Source organism: Amblyomma americanum, chromosome 8 (assembly GCF_052857255.1).
Source record: "Amblyomma americanum isolate KBUSLIRL-KWMA chromosome 8, ASM5285725v1, whole genome shotgun sequence".
Taxonomy (NCBI): Eukaryota; Metazoa; Arthropoda; class Arachnida; order Ixodida; family Ixodidae; genus Amblyomma; species Amblyomma americanum.
The window spans coordinates 99,559,069-99,573,424 of record NC_135504.1 but is presented as its reverse complement, the minus strand read 5'-3'; the positions used below and the strand labels follow the sequence as shown (position 1 = coordinate 99,573,424).

The following is a 14,356-nucleotide window of genomic DNA, read 5'->3' as shown; positions in this document are numbered from 1 at the left end:
TTGTACAGAGATTTTATTTAAAGCTTAAAGAAACCGTACAGAAAACGTGCGCATGTCCACAAAATTTCCATACGTTATGGACTCCATATTCTCTTAATTTCATACGAGCGACTCGTATGGAACGTTTCAGTAAAGAATGATGCCTTGTTCGCTTGCAAGGAACGAAAGCTAAACACGAAGTCTATGGATCTGATACAACTGCAGCTACCTGCAGCGATATTCACTCATTTTCTTGGCTAAACCAGCTCAAGATTCGACCACGCGAGGCGGGCAATATTCGCTTAGCTGCGAGAATTCTTTTCACAAGGCGCAGCTCAGCAAAGGGTTTTGGCATGCTTTCGGAAATCAGTGCAGCGACCATCTGCCAACGAACGTTATTTCGATATCAAAGTTCTTACTGTCGTCTGTCGTGAAAGTAAGTCTACATTAAAGCTTTCAGGTGGCAGCATTATATTCATGGCGGTACTTGACCGTATTGTTGTTTGGTAGAGCTATGTTGTAACTTTATTACGTGTGGAAGTATCCCAGAGGAAGGACTGCTCGCAGAGAAAGAGAAGCAGCCTCTAACCATCGCTGGGGATGGCGGGTTGACTGGCCGGTGTTTCATGAAAACTACGGCAGGTGTAGCATGCTGGACACTGTTCGCTACTAGACTGTGCACCTTGAGCGTCTTTAGGCTACTTACGCCTCCGTTTGTCACATGCAGCCTTGCATCGCCTAGTGTGAAATAAATATATATTGAAATGGCGAAAATTCTACAAAGGCTTAAATTTCTAGAAAAGCAGGGAAGAACTAGCTGCAGACGTCATCAATATCAATACCGTCTTTGTTGACTTCTTTCTTTTTCGCTTGTTTTTCTTTTTCGTATAGAATTTAGAAAGTAAGAATGACGTGAACATGTTGCTCTATAGAAATATTTTTTCCATTTCCTTCATTTTTCTTTGGAGCTGGAAGCTTTGAGGCGGGGCTTGCGGCACCTCCAGGCGCATGCGGTTATTCTGTCAACCATTTTTCCGGAAAGGCGCTACCAGACACTAAAATACATTGCCAGTCAGCACGGTCACACTGACCACAGGCTTTACGTTTCCCAACATGTGAAAGAATTAAATTATCTCTGCTGTTTTCTGCAAGCAGTTGCAGTGAATAAATTGCGGACCTGTTAACTCATGTGTGTTAACCGAATGCTAACTGCATTAGTATTACAGTGGTTTTGAGCAACGTGTGCAAAACTGTTCATGATTAATAACAGGCTCGAAGACAAAAAAACAGCATAGAAATTATGGCATGCTGTAGGGAAGTACAAGCAGGGAGTTCTGCAAGAAGTCGCTACTGTATTGCATTATTCACATTTCGACGGTGTCAGCAGCGACATCTCAAGAAAACAAAGAGCAGCGTGCGCATTTTAGCTCAAGGCATGTTATTGCCAGTTGAATACATGCCAGAATGTCAAAATAATTAATCCAAAAAAACAACCGATAATAGTTTCAGTTTAATTTATGGCGAACTACAAAAAAAGTTCCTTGCTAATAACGAGGTCAGGCCGCAAGTTATATGAAAGGCTGCTGTTGGATCATTCTTATGATGTGCATTTTGACTTAATTGCTATGGTTGGTGAAAAGGCTGAAACAAGAGCCTTAACTCTTGCCATGATTATTCACCAGTTTCTATTGTGAAGATGTGGTACTGTATGCCTGAATAAGAACCTATGCCCTTATTGCCAAAGGGCTCTGAGCGAACAAAGCAGCCGGCTGTCTTCCCTATATAAGCAACCCATGCATGAATACAAAACTGTCGACTATGTCACTGGAAAGACGTGTCATATTCTAGGCTTTTTAAGGTGTAACACTAAACATTCTCCTTCAGAAGTAAAAGAGGTACTTTTGAAAGCTAACGTTCGCTCAGTTGTGGAATATGCTTTCTCAGTATGGAACCCTTTGTATAAAACAGATATTGATAAGCTAGAGGGCGTACAGAGCTTGGGTGTTCGATATGTATTTATAATTATGGCAAGAATTTTATCGTTTTATCGCAAAAAAATCTCTCCGGGATGGCAGTCACTAGAAAAATGCAAATAATCTTTGAGAGTAATTTTTAGTTGTATTTTTAATTACTACTCTGGCATAAACAGTGACTTGTATTTCATGCACCGCACCATGTTTCGTTTGGCGTGATCATCCATTAAAAGTAAGGGAAATTGCCTTTAGATCTGACTTGTACAAGAATGATTTTTTTTCCAAGGTCTATAACAGATTCGAATTGGCTCGCTGAAGAGATAGCGTCAGTTATGTTAAACGATTTATTGCCTTCATCTCTGCACATACATTCTACTCGGGCTGTAGTGAGGCTCTGTCACGACAGCATTTTCTCTATATAAGTTTGTTGCCTGTTTTCATGTGTATTATGTGTTATTCCCCCCCCCCCCCCCCACCCCAATATGCAATTTGTGGCACTATGGGTATTCCAATAAATAAATAAACCTTCACACAGACAGAGGGACGGAAATCATCTACAAAAAGAGGGCGTTAGGTACGTTGAAGGAAGATCTGAATAGATAGAGCAAGAGGGGATAATTCCATGCATGTCACTGAATAAAGTGGCTATACCTGAGCCGTCCCTGTGTTCTCTCAAAGTTATAATTATATGACAGTGGCCAGTTTTGGTAATGCTGAGCCCTGAGACTTTCTTCAGGAATGTCAAGAAATCCAACATTTTTTGCAGAGATTGTTTTCTTCCAAATAATAGACAAAATGAAAGCATTAAAATTTTTCGTAAATTTTGCGTCCTTGAAAAGAAACTGCAAGCAGTATCAAAAAAGAGGGGCTGCGAAGTGATTGAAGCTTTGGTGAAATAGGCTGTCTCTTTTCTATTACTGTACACTGTCTACATGCTCTGAATGAAGGCGAGCTCCTCAATGCATTCTTTGGACTTATTTCTCTGTTGCACTTCTATTTCCTCGGTGCCTTTCACTATCCTCATCTGTGTCAATATTTAGCACTTTTACTGGCAATGTTGTTAGGTCCGTGCGCCAAGATAGAGTGTGTTGCGGAACTTCCTTATTGTCCTGGAGGCCGAGCACTGTAGAACTACAGAAAGTTGTCGATTCCTTAAACAAAAGTCCATCTTTCACGTGAAGAGCTTTTGTTGGGTTTGTTAGCGTTCGAACAAAGCTGTCTGCCTCACCAGTCATTTCAGGCCAAAGAGGGTTCGCAAATTGGCGTCTGAAGTAATGTTCCGCTGCTGTGCTGCTTTGTGATTCAAACCTAGCCATCGTCCTTCTTGAAATGCCAAGGGACTCCATTTTCGAGAACGTCTATGTCAGGAATTACCGTGTTCATTTCGCATTCCTTGATGACACCATTTCTATGACAAAGAAACCAGGTAGCTAATCGACGAGTATGAGCAAATGCTTGCCACTGGGACACCACCTAGCAAACTGAATGCGCAGATTTTGCCAGTGGCCACGTAATGAGCTGTGGCTTCGGGTGGTTAGAAGGGAGAAGCATTTCATCGATTGGCAAGCCATACAATTGCGTACTGCTTGTTCCACCACCTAGGACATCTGCGAAAACCGCACAGAAGCATGCAGAGGCTATGATGTCTTCACCGACCTTATGTACACCGTCAGGTCGGGATGAAACATGAGCACTCATCGCTATACTTTTCCTCTTTGCAGGGAGATATTCCTTTACGACCGGTTTATTAATATATACTTCGGTAGGCCTTTTTGTTCTTAAACATTAATCAGGCTAGTCGTGAACTCCAGATGAAAGTACACAAGTACGATATGTTGTTTTGATGAAAGGCGCTGTTCACATTTCAATCCAGCCGGACCCCACATTTATGCACGCTCAACTTCAATTCGCTGTATGCCTGCCGGACGTGCTGGCTCTCTTCCTTGAAGAATCTGGCCATTGCGTGCCACAGAAAACTTTGAAACCTTGCATTTGTGTAGCTAGGATAAAACTTTTTCACGACACATGACTCTGTCCATTCTTGTGTTGAATAACCAGTTAGATTTGCCAGTATGTGGTATCATTAGCGGCTATTGGGATGGCTTTTCGCGTTGTTACTGCTGTCAGCAGTGCCACTACTCATTGGACTACGATTAATTTATCAGCGACCTTGTCCGTCAAGCAGCCAGCTCATATGAACCTCAAACGGTTATATGAAATCCACTGGAAATGATTGTCTGTTTCATTGCAACGCTGCACAAAGAAGCCGTACGACCATATGCTTATACATACGCGTTAAGTTCATTTGGACTATAGAGTAGATTCATTACCCAAATTGCTGACTTATGACTTCTAATCCCTGTGCTGGTTGGAATGTTTCCCATGCAGGTAGATGCAAATATCTGTTCTATACTCCGCACTACAAAAACCTTTTTTTTTCATTCAGAAAGTAGTAATTTCTATCTTGTTAAAGCTCCAGCATACATATGTAATCTCTTGAATTTATTGTCATTTTCTTTTGAATAACTCGTAGACCCACAGGGTGTGTGCCTAGAGTTAGGTGGGCCACTTTTTGAGTGCCAAAGTATGCAAGGACATGGCTGCTTGTGAGCGCACATTTTAACATGTGCACGTCGGCGTGGCACTCTGAAGTGCACATGCAGTCAACCTCTTTTGCGAATTCTCAAAGCGGGGTTCTTACAAGGGCTGTTTGGATCTTGAGCCTGTGAAGATGACTAGGGCACTTTTCGCATCTGTTGCATTGTTCACTGGACCCATATCCAGAAATTCTTCGCTGCTTGCTGGATCAGCCAGGCTACATGCTTTTGATTGAGAAAATATGGTCAATGAATGTCTACTCGCTTTGAGGCACGAAACACTTGGTCGAAATGAGTGTAAATCTGCATTCCATGACTCTTTGCAGCACGGCATTAAGTATCTTGTTATTTTTTATAGACAAAGATATCATCGCTGAAATTAGTACTCTAAGAATCAGCACTTGCCGGATAGTGTCCTGGAACAACTCAGCTGGAGCATTATGTGCTTTTAGTTCAAGTGGAGGGGGCGGCAGGAGGTTAGGTGAGCGGAGGAGATTAGGAAGTTTGCAGGGATAGGGTGGACGCAGCGGGCAAAGGGCAGGGTTAATTGGAGAGATAAGGGAGAGGCCTTTATCCTGCAGGATGTAGTCAGGCTGATGATGCTGATGATGATTACGCAACAATAGCTGACAGTACCCATCACTGAAGCCCAGTTTTAAGATAACAGCTGCTCCGATGAGGGCTGTGATGACATCCACCGCCAGTGTAGGCAGTGCATGTCACTCTGGCTATTTTTTCCTTGCTCAGCATATGCTCAGCCACATCTCAACTATGTCGGGTGTGTATTGCTTTGGTACCACAAACGTTTGAGATATCCATGTGCTTGTGCCTCAACCTTTCACTCACGTTGGTGTGCTCCGGTCAATTTTTATTTAGGAAGTAGACAATGAATGTTAAACAGTGATGACCATGGCTCCTCGCCTATCGGCAGGATAGTGTCATCAATATGTCGCTTCACTTTATCTTCGGGCCTTTCCTAATCCTCTAAAGTGCTTCAGTATGCTTCTCAGATATTCTATTAAGAAGTCATTTTGCCCGCCATGCAAAACAAGTACCTCGGCTGAATGAATCAAAAAGAAAAGTGACTTGCAATGTTTGTCACCTGAGTAGTACCTTGCATTTCGGTGAGCTCAGGCTGTGCTGCGATGCTCTGCCCTACCACGTTCACGCGGTCATGTGTCACTTCAAATGGTTCGTGCTGTGTAGCAAGAATACTGAATCGCACAGTGAAGCTGCGGGACAGCTTAGACTTTCCAAGAACCATGTGAAAAGCAAACATACCAGGCCTCTATTGTCATCTGTTTGTGATTCCAAGAAGTTGGCTTCCCTGACGGCTCACTGTGGGGTCACGCCGTACCCAAGGAAATTCAATGGCTCACCGACGGCCACAACGCGCGGGGGTTAGCGCACTGAAAATCGCTGCTGCATTGAATGCGTTAAATAACCAAATTGCGAAAAGATCTCAAACACAGCTATTGCGGCTTGGCCAGTCAAATGCATGTGTTCAGTGGCGGTGCAAACAAAGTTGATAAATGCAGTACTGTTAAAGACAACAGCAATCTATAGTCCCTCAATAGAATAAAGTGCACTGTAATCCTTCTGTAGAACACAGTATACAATAAAACCACTTGTGTTCCTTGCTTCTGACATGGGCATGCTTCGTAATCTTGTTAGTTTTTGGACGAACATGAATTTTATGGACGAAATTAAAACACACCGCTGCCTATTAGAACTCACATGGCAGATATTTCACGCGACAGGTGTATATACTTCTCTGACTGTAACAGGATCGATACCAAGGTCAAATTATTATAGCCAGAAACGGCAGAGATTCATGTAGTGAGATCAGATAAGGTTTGCTCGTATAGCCTGGACACGGTTAGGACAGAACCGTATAAATTGCAAAAGTAATTTGACTTTCAGTGGTTCTAACGGTACTGCCGAAGAGGATGCTGATAAGATTCAACTAACGGTGTTCAACGAAGTTTGCCTGGAAGGAGAGTCGGCAGCAGATCGCAGTCATGCTTTCTTATCTCTTTTTATTGCGTGTTGATCGGTTCACTCCTTCTGGGTAACTGATGGAGAAATGGAACAGCTGCAAATCAGTGAAAATTTACAATCACCTTCCCGATGCTTTTGCGTGAATACAGATACTCAGCACCGCGAATACACCGCTCGCCACATTCCAGCTGTCCACCGGTGGACTGCAATCCAAAGTCAACTATGGGAACAAGTTCAATAAAACTTGTTGCTGGGCGAGTTGGTGAAACATACTCGAAAAAAGATGTAGCGCAAAAGAGGCGAGCACGGGATGGAGACACAAGGACGAGCGTTCGTCCTTGTGTCTCCCTCCCGTGCTCGTCTCTTTTGCGCTACATCTTTTTTCGAGTATGGGAACAAGGCTGTCACTCTGAAGCTTCATGTTCGGCCTCGTAATGCGCTGCCGGTATAGGTCATCACACTGAAATATCAGGAAGCCGGAGAGCAGCACAGACTTGGATAGGAGGTGGAAGGGCAGCCCGCTCAAATCGGCATCGGGAAAAGGCTGGTCACTGCTCTAGCAGCTCGCGGCGCCTACTACCATGAGACGTCCTCGATGCCGGAGCTTGCTGAAGAGCACGTCGAACGTCTTGCCACCGATCGTCTCCCAGAAAACGTCGAAGCCGTCCGTGTAGGCACGACTCAGATCGGCATCCAGGTCACCGTTGCAGTAGTTGACGACCACCTCGCAACCCAGACTGCGCAGGTAGGCCTCCTTCTGGTCGGAAGAGCAGGTGGCTACCGCGTGACATCGGGCGGCTCGGGCGCATTGCACGACTAGGTGTCCGAGTCCGCCGGCGCCTGAGGTCACGAGGACAGTCTCACCTGCACGGATGCGGCCATGCCGGTCGAGGCCGATGACTGCAGTCTGACCTTTCATCAGCAGAGGGACGATCTCGGGTACTGCCTTCGGGACGGGGAACACGTATTCCGCACGCAGGCACTGGTACTCGGCGAAGGCGCCCAACTTGGAGAAGTTGAGGGTGGCAACCGCGTCACCAACCTGTCCAAAAAGGAAGCAACTTGCGTCACGTGATGTTGCAAAAGAAAAAAAAACATTCTTTTCGCATATACAGTGCGTTTCACATAAAAGATTTTCTGCAATTTTCAAAAATAGGCTTCTTGAGTTAAAATGTTTTTTCTTCATCGGATTGCCAGTGGTGTATTACATCAATATACATGTAATACGTGCCAACTAGTAGGATGGTCAACTAATATTGAATAGTTCACTTTAAACTATTACTGTTGGGCTCTATAATTATTGAGAAGTGTCTAGCTCACCGTAAGTAATGTCCATATCAGTTTTTAGAAATTCGAAAAGGTAATTACCCTCGGCGCGGTAGCCCAACAAATTTTGGCTATTTCCACGAGTTACGTGCACCACAGAAGTTGCTTTGCCTGCAAGCTTCTTGAAAGCTCATGCATTCTTACTCATGACGCTAAGATGTGTTCAGCCACAGCGCCAAGGCTAATGGCGTTTTGGAAATTCTAAAAACTGATATGGGTGTTACAGTTGGCTACAGGCCTGTCAATAATCAGATAGCTGTAGTACTTAAAAAGTTCACTACTCAATATTAGTTAACTAAAATCTGAGTTTGGGCTAGTTGGTTCATACTTGAAATATTTGAGAACAGCATAAAAGATCGGCACAGAAAACAACAGAAACGGCGCCCGTCCTGTGTTTCTAACTTTCTGTTGTCTTCTGTGCCGTTCTTTTGCGTTGCTCTCTCATGTCTAGTTAACTAGCCTGCTAATTATTTCACCTTTGCTGCAATATGACCCATTACGCCACTGACAGTGCAATGTCAAGCGCTCCTCTAACTCAGAAAGAGCTTATTTTTATAAATTGCAGAAGGTCTTAGACGATACACCCTGTATACAGCCACAGGATATAATAACCTACTAGAAAGACATCCCACTTGTAATGAACCGTAAGCATCTTTGCAGTACTTATTTAGAAGAAAAAATATATGAAGTTAGCATCTCTCACAAACAGTCAGCAGTGTGTGCAGTGAACAAAAAAGTCCTCAAAACAATTCTGAGCACTGGTTAACGCCGCACTTCTATTGCAAAAGGCATACTTTTAACGACAAACTTTAGAAAAAAACAGAACTTTCTCTTAGAACATTTAGTTCCTCGTTTAGTTCTCATTTAGTTCATGGGTTTTCTTTCTGTTTTGTACGGCCTTCTTTTGTTTTGGTAGAGCCGGTTACATCATGTGTACACTTGTTTGGTCATCTAGATAGGAGCAGGTCACATGGCGAGAGTCGCCTGTGCATTACCTAAAGAATTGCACTTTACGACGGGTGGTCACCGAAAATGAAACACTGCAATAAGACCTCTCGCTTCTGCAAGGACACCCGCTGTTTCTAAGAAGAAACGCAGGTATCCCCTGATTCTAAAACAGTCGGCCATTTTCAGCTTGTAAGCTCATGAACGGGCCAAATAATCAAGAGAGGTCAACCAGGTATACATGATAGTTTAAAATCAGTTCGAAATTCCAAGCGGTTATAGAAGCACAATAAATGCATCCTGTGCTATTGCGACTGACAGGTAATGTCTGAATAAGGACGAACAGTGCAGTTTAGTTGTAAAGCCGGCGCTCATTTTTGTCCGTGCCAGTGCTGATAGGTCGCTTATATTTAGTTAGGTCTTTTTCTCTTTTCGTTGAGCTCAGGCAGGAGGATCGGCCCAGCACAGAAGAAAAGGAACGTTGTCGCCGACGTCTAAGGTTCTAAGCGCTCATCGCAGCAGTGGTACTTTTGGTTGGTAAATTGGTCTCATTATTGTTTGTTTGTTTGTTTTTGATGTGGTTGTTGTGGTCCCAAAATGTGTGCCTTAGTGTTAGCCGCTGAATACTCTCCTGTGTGGCGAAATCCGCCCTCCACTCGTCTGTGGCCATCATTGTCCGCAGTTTCAACAAACACAGTCTGTAACCCGAAAGTTTCGAATTGGAAAGCAAGATTTCTTTTACCCAAACCATAGTTCCAGCTCCCATTCCTTTGCAAACCCAGGCGAACAATTACCTTGGTCAAACCAACCCAAAAGTGAAGCGAGATTTTCCGAAATTTTCAGTTGGAATGGTATCGTCTAGAAAAAACTTTCCCCTCCATGTTTTCCCAGTGACATTGTGAACAGCGCCGGAACAATTAGAGCAGCTTGGTTTCCTTGCGGCTAATCCAACTCCACCATCGCCACGACTCCTTGCGCCATGTTCTAATTGGTGTATAGCGGTTGCTAGCGCCTGCAGCTGTCTCTCTAATCCGGTTGGTTCATCATTTGTTTTTCCTTAAAGGCCGGGCATTACATTACGTTTCCAGCGCAGCTTTCTGTAGCCGCACATTTGTCAAGACCGCCGAACGCATCGCTACGGTCAAAGAATGGAACGATGGTAGTTATGTCAGCAGAGATGCTTGAGAACATCAGGTAGGCGCTGCCGCTTACTCGACTATCAGTGACGGTCATTTCGCGACATCCACCCTGAGATCTTGCATTCATCCGCCTCCTACTGCTGCCCTCGAGGCCCTCCCTGCGATCATCGGCACACAAGGTGACACCCGGCCGCTCCCTATCCTCTTTGGGTGTACGATGCGGCGGCCGACACCTCGAACTTCGAGCGAGAGTCGCGGCTAGAGCGACGTCCTGCTCAGACTAGTGTGGCCCGGGTGGTCTCAGTGTATATGTTCAGCGCACTCACTGCTATTTAGTTCAAAATATTTTTGTCACACTTTATGTAATTTGCCTTTATGCAAATAAACACGTGCGAGTGAAGACTTTCGTCGTCATTGGTGTGAATGACCCCACGCAGAAAAACAACAAACTGAAATTCGCCGGCGCAGTCCGCAGAATTTGTTAAAAGTTGTTTACCGGCACTAACCCATTAACGCTATCGCGCCATAACCTTAAGGCGGAGATTTCCTCCGATAGTTTTTTTCACAGAAAGCTGATTGGAGGGCTTAGTCGAAGTAACTGTTAACAGAAGCTCTTCTACACACATTGCGACTGCAAGACAACGGCGCCACAAAACAACCAGAACTGCGCCGAGGTTCTCGGGTGAGAATCCAGCCTTTGTTGTCGTCTCGCTTAATGAAAAACGTCAGCTTTCTCAGGTGGCGGTGGGAATAGCTACTGCTCTTTCATCACAATTCCCTGTGCTTGTTTTACGTGGGCTGCTCGACATTGCTAGTGAAGTCAACGTCAACTATGAGGCGGAGACGATGGAGCGATCAGTCATAAAAGCGATTGAAGACTGCGAGAACAGGATAAAGTATCTGAGCAAAGCCGCATTGTTGTCACGAAAGAGTATTGCTGTGACCATTCCAACAGTAAAAAACGGCGTTAAGTCCGCCTCTTCAGTGTGGAGACGTAAGACGGTGAATTGGACGTCTCTTCGACGTCTACAGATGTTCGTGCTTTAGACCCCAGGAACCAGGGGCCATATCCTACTTCGCGTCCATTTGGTCATCTCTGATTAGTCTCTCAAATATACCCTGCAGTTTTCAAGCGTCTGTGGGAAATGACCGAGCGATTGGGTGCTTGGCGACCGGACCTTTTCTTTGGCTGCATATCTCAGCCAATGGGAGCCAGTGGTAAATTCTGGTCGCCTGCTGTAAACAAAACGCTGCGATGCACTTCACCATTGGCTGCATATCGTAGCCAAGGGTGAGGTCCGGTCGCTAACTACCCAATGGTCGGGCCACTTTTCACGGACGTTTGAAAGCAGAGTGTATATGTCAGTAACCAATACCACGATGAAATGGACAAATTGGCAATGGACAGTATTTGGAATACTGTCTCAGATCCCCTCAGTCCCGTGCGCAGGATACGTAAGTAGAGAAGAGAGAGCTGCAAGGGAAGACGTGTGGGTCTTGCAACGTTGACGTCGATGCATGCAATTGTATGGAGCCCAAATCAAGGTGCTATGCTAAGAAATGCAGGGCAGTCAAGGTTGGTTAGCACAGACTCAACAGGAACTTCTTCCCGTGCTACAGGAGTCAGATGTCACTAATACCAATGTATACACTATTCTCAGGTGAATCGTCAGACGAGTTGCTGAGCCATGTGGCTTTCCGGGTAGCGCATGACCTGGAGGCTATTAGCCCCTCAACGGCTGTCATTGACGCTCACTAGCTAAACCCCTGACAGGAACACAGCAGGGCTCCCCAGCTCTGAGAGTATGCTGTGGGCCAACTTGTAGCTCCCGCTAGGGCACACACAGTGGCAGAGGATTGGACCGGGGTGTGTCATCCATGCGAACAGGGCAGTACGGACATGAGAACGACGTGCTGCAGGCTGTGTCGCACACTGCAAGTGCCTTGTTAGTATATATGTGAGTTAGCGCGGTTTGCATGACAAATTTGTGTCAGCCTGGACAGAGATTTTAGCCTTTTATATTTGTGTTCATCTCGCACCACACCTTCGTGCTCAGATTTATTTGTACAAAACGCGGGATGTTAACGACTCGTTCTGGTTACAGGAAGGGGCACGTTGCATAGAAGTTGTGGCCGTCTGCATGACCTGTTGCACCTGCAGTTATACATTGCCCCATTTTGATATGTGTATTCACCAAAGCATGCCGCAGCCCTTGAATAAATTTTAAAGCGTTATGTTAGGTCTAGCTTGAGTTCGCGCACTGTCACTCACTCTTTGGGGTATGGAGAAGACATCAAGACAAGCCGTTGCCCTCTTCACTCAGGTGCAGCGATCTGCGAAGGTGTGGCGCGCTGTTTGGTCACTCTGCTCATGCCTGTACAGCGCACACTGGCTACCTCAAAGCCATTCACAGCACAAAACTTCCCGCTGACGGGTCCCAGACGCGCGCGTGTCCCAGAAGGACGCGGGCTGGGGATTAGCTTGATGAGGGACGGAGGGAAGTGTCTTGAAGACCAATGCGCGAGCTCCGAGGGCTAAACACGACTAAAGCGACGACCTGTTCCAACGTGGGAGACCTGAGCGGTCCCAGCCTTTATGTTTAGTGGGCTCACTGCCCTTGAGTTCGATATGTTTGTATCGTAAAGAATAAATATTTTTTTATGTATGCGAATACAAACTTGCAAGTGAAACCACTCGTCTCCAATACTGTGAGCCACCTTCTTCAGATTCGCAACAACATAAATTCACTGAAGCCAAACAATGTCAACATGCCACAGATTAAACATCAGAACTTCGAAAGCTCGCCAATAGTTTTCATGCCTCCTAATATGCCGCAATAGGGAAAAAAATATGTGTTCCGGCCCTCTTATGAAATGGCGTAAAACGCCAATGCCAGACGAAGCACAAGCATACGCAAGCATAACGCAAGGAATCATAGGCAGAAGCTTAATGGCGCTATCTGTACCGTGTTCGCTGTGTGTTTACCTTAAACCCACCAACGTGGGCACCAACTGCGAAAATATCGCCGACCGACTTGAAGCCCAGGTCAAAACGGGGCTCGAAAATTTCCGAATTGAACCGACCAGCAATAGCGTTGACGTCCGAGACGTTGACTCCTGCATAGCGGGCGCGCACAAGCACCTTTTCCAGCCAGGGCATCGGCGTGGGCACCGTCGCAATGGAGACCGCCTAGCGTAAGTTGGGAGTCGTTTTTACGCAGACCAGCTTGCGAAACTCTCCAGGAACCTCGAAGCTCGTCGCCACGGCCCTCTGCTTTGGACACTGTCCTCACACTGGACGTACAATTGACCTGCGCAAATAGGATAACCTGTACATGCAAAGCAGTTGTTCCGGTTTGCCAGCTGTCACACTCTTGGTGGCCTTGCATAGTCGCAATACACTGAAGGTTCGAAGTGCGAAACAAAAATGCACTGCGGCTTCCGTGGCAGCGTTCATGTCGCCCGTATTCCGGTGTCATAGGAGATGCAACCCTGGAACTTAAAGTGGGACGTGCTGGTAATCGTTAATGACTGGTACTGAAACACAAAACAAAGAAACATAGAGCACGTGGAAACGCACGCACGATAATCGCGCTAGTTAGGAGGCCGAGAAGTGGGGTATGTTCATATAGGTCATGACGTGACTGCAGAGCAAAAAAGCATTCTAATCGAAAAAAGGACGAACATATAGGACAAGCACTTGTCATGTGTCCCTTTCAGAGTGTCTCCTCTTTGTTTTTTTTTTTGCTACAGCACCCGTCGCACAGAGACAAGCTTATCATAACTCTGCGCTGAAGCAATTTCTAAGCAGCCGGGCCGAGAAATCACCAGTTGTGTACAGAAGTAATTGTTGCTCGATCAGGGGAGTCAGATGGTGAAGGTTTTTCTCGACATGCCATGGGCATCTAAATGAGGGGTGTACAGGCAGGCGCCGTGTGTTTAAAGCATTCATCATCATCATCATCATCATCAGCCTTACTACACCCACTGCAAGGCAAAGGCCTCTCCCATGTCTCTCCAATTACCCCTATCCTTTGCCAGCTGCATCCATCCTTTGCCTGCAAAATTCTTAATCTCATCCGCCCACCTAACCTTCTGCCGCCCCCTGCTACGCTTACTTTCTCTTGGAACCCACTCCGTTACCCTTAAGGACCAGCGGTTATCTTGCCTTCGCATTACATGCCCTGCCCAAGCCCATTTCTTTCTCTTGATTTCGACTAGGATGTCATTAACCCGTGTTTGTTCTCTCACCCACTCTGCCCGCTTCCGATCTCTTAACGTTACACCTATCATTTTTCTTTCCATGGCTCGCTGCGTTGTCCTTAACTTAAGCTGAACTCTTTTCGTTAGCCTCCACGTTTCTGCTCCGTAGGTGAGTACCGGTAAGATTATGCGG

The 14,356-nt window shown here is 45.7% G+C and overlaps 1 pseudogene; it reads right to left on the bottom strand.

Annotated features, from left to right (window-relative positions):
• Nucleotides 1–7,106: 7,106 nt before the first annotated feature.
• LOC144102641 (prostaglandin reductase-3 pseudogene) lies at nt 7,107–13,120 on the bottom strand (annotated as a pseudogene).
• Between the last annotated feature and the right edge of the window lie 1,236 nt (nt 13,121–14,356).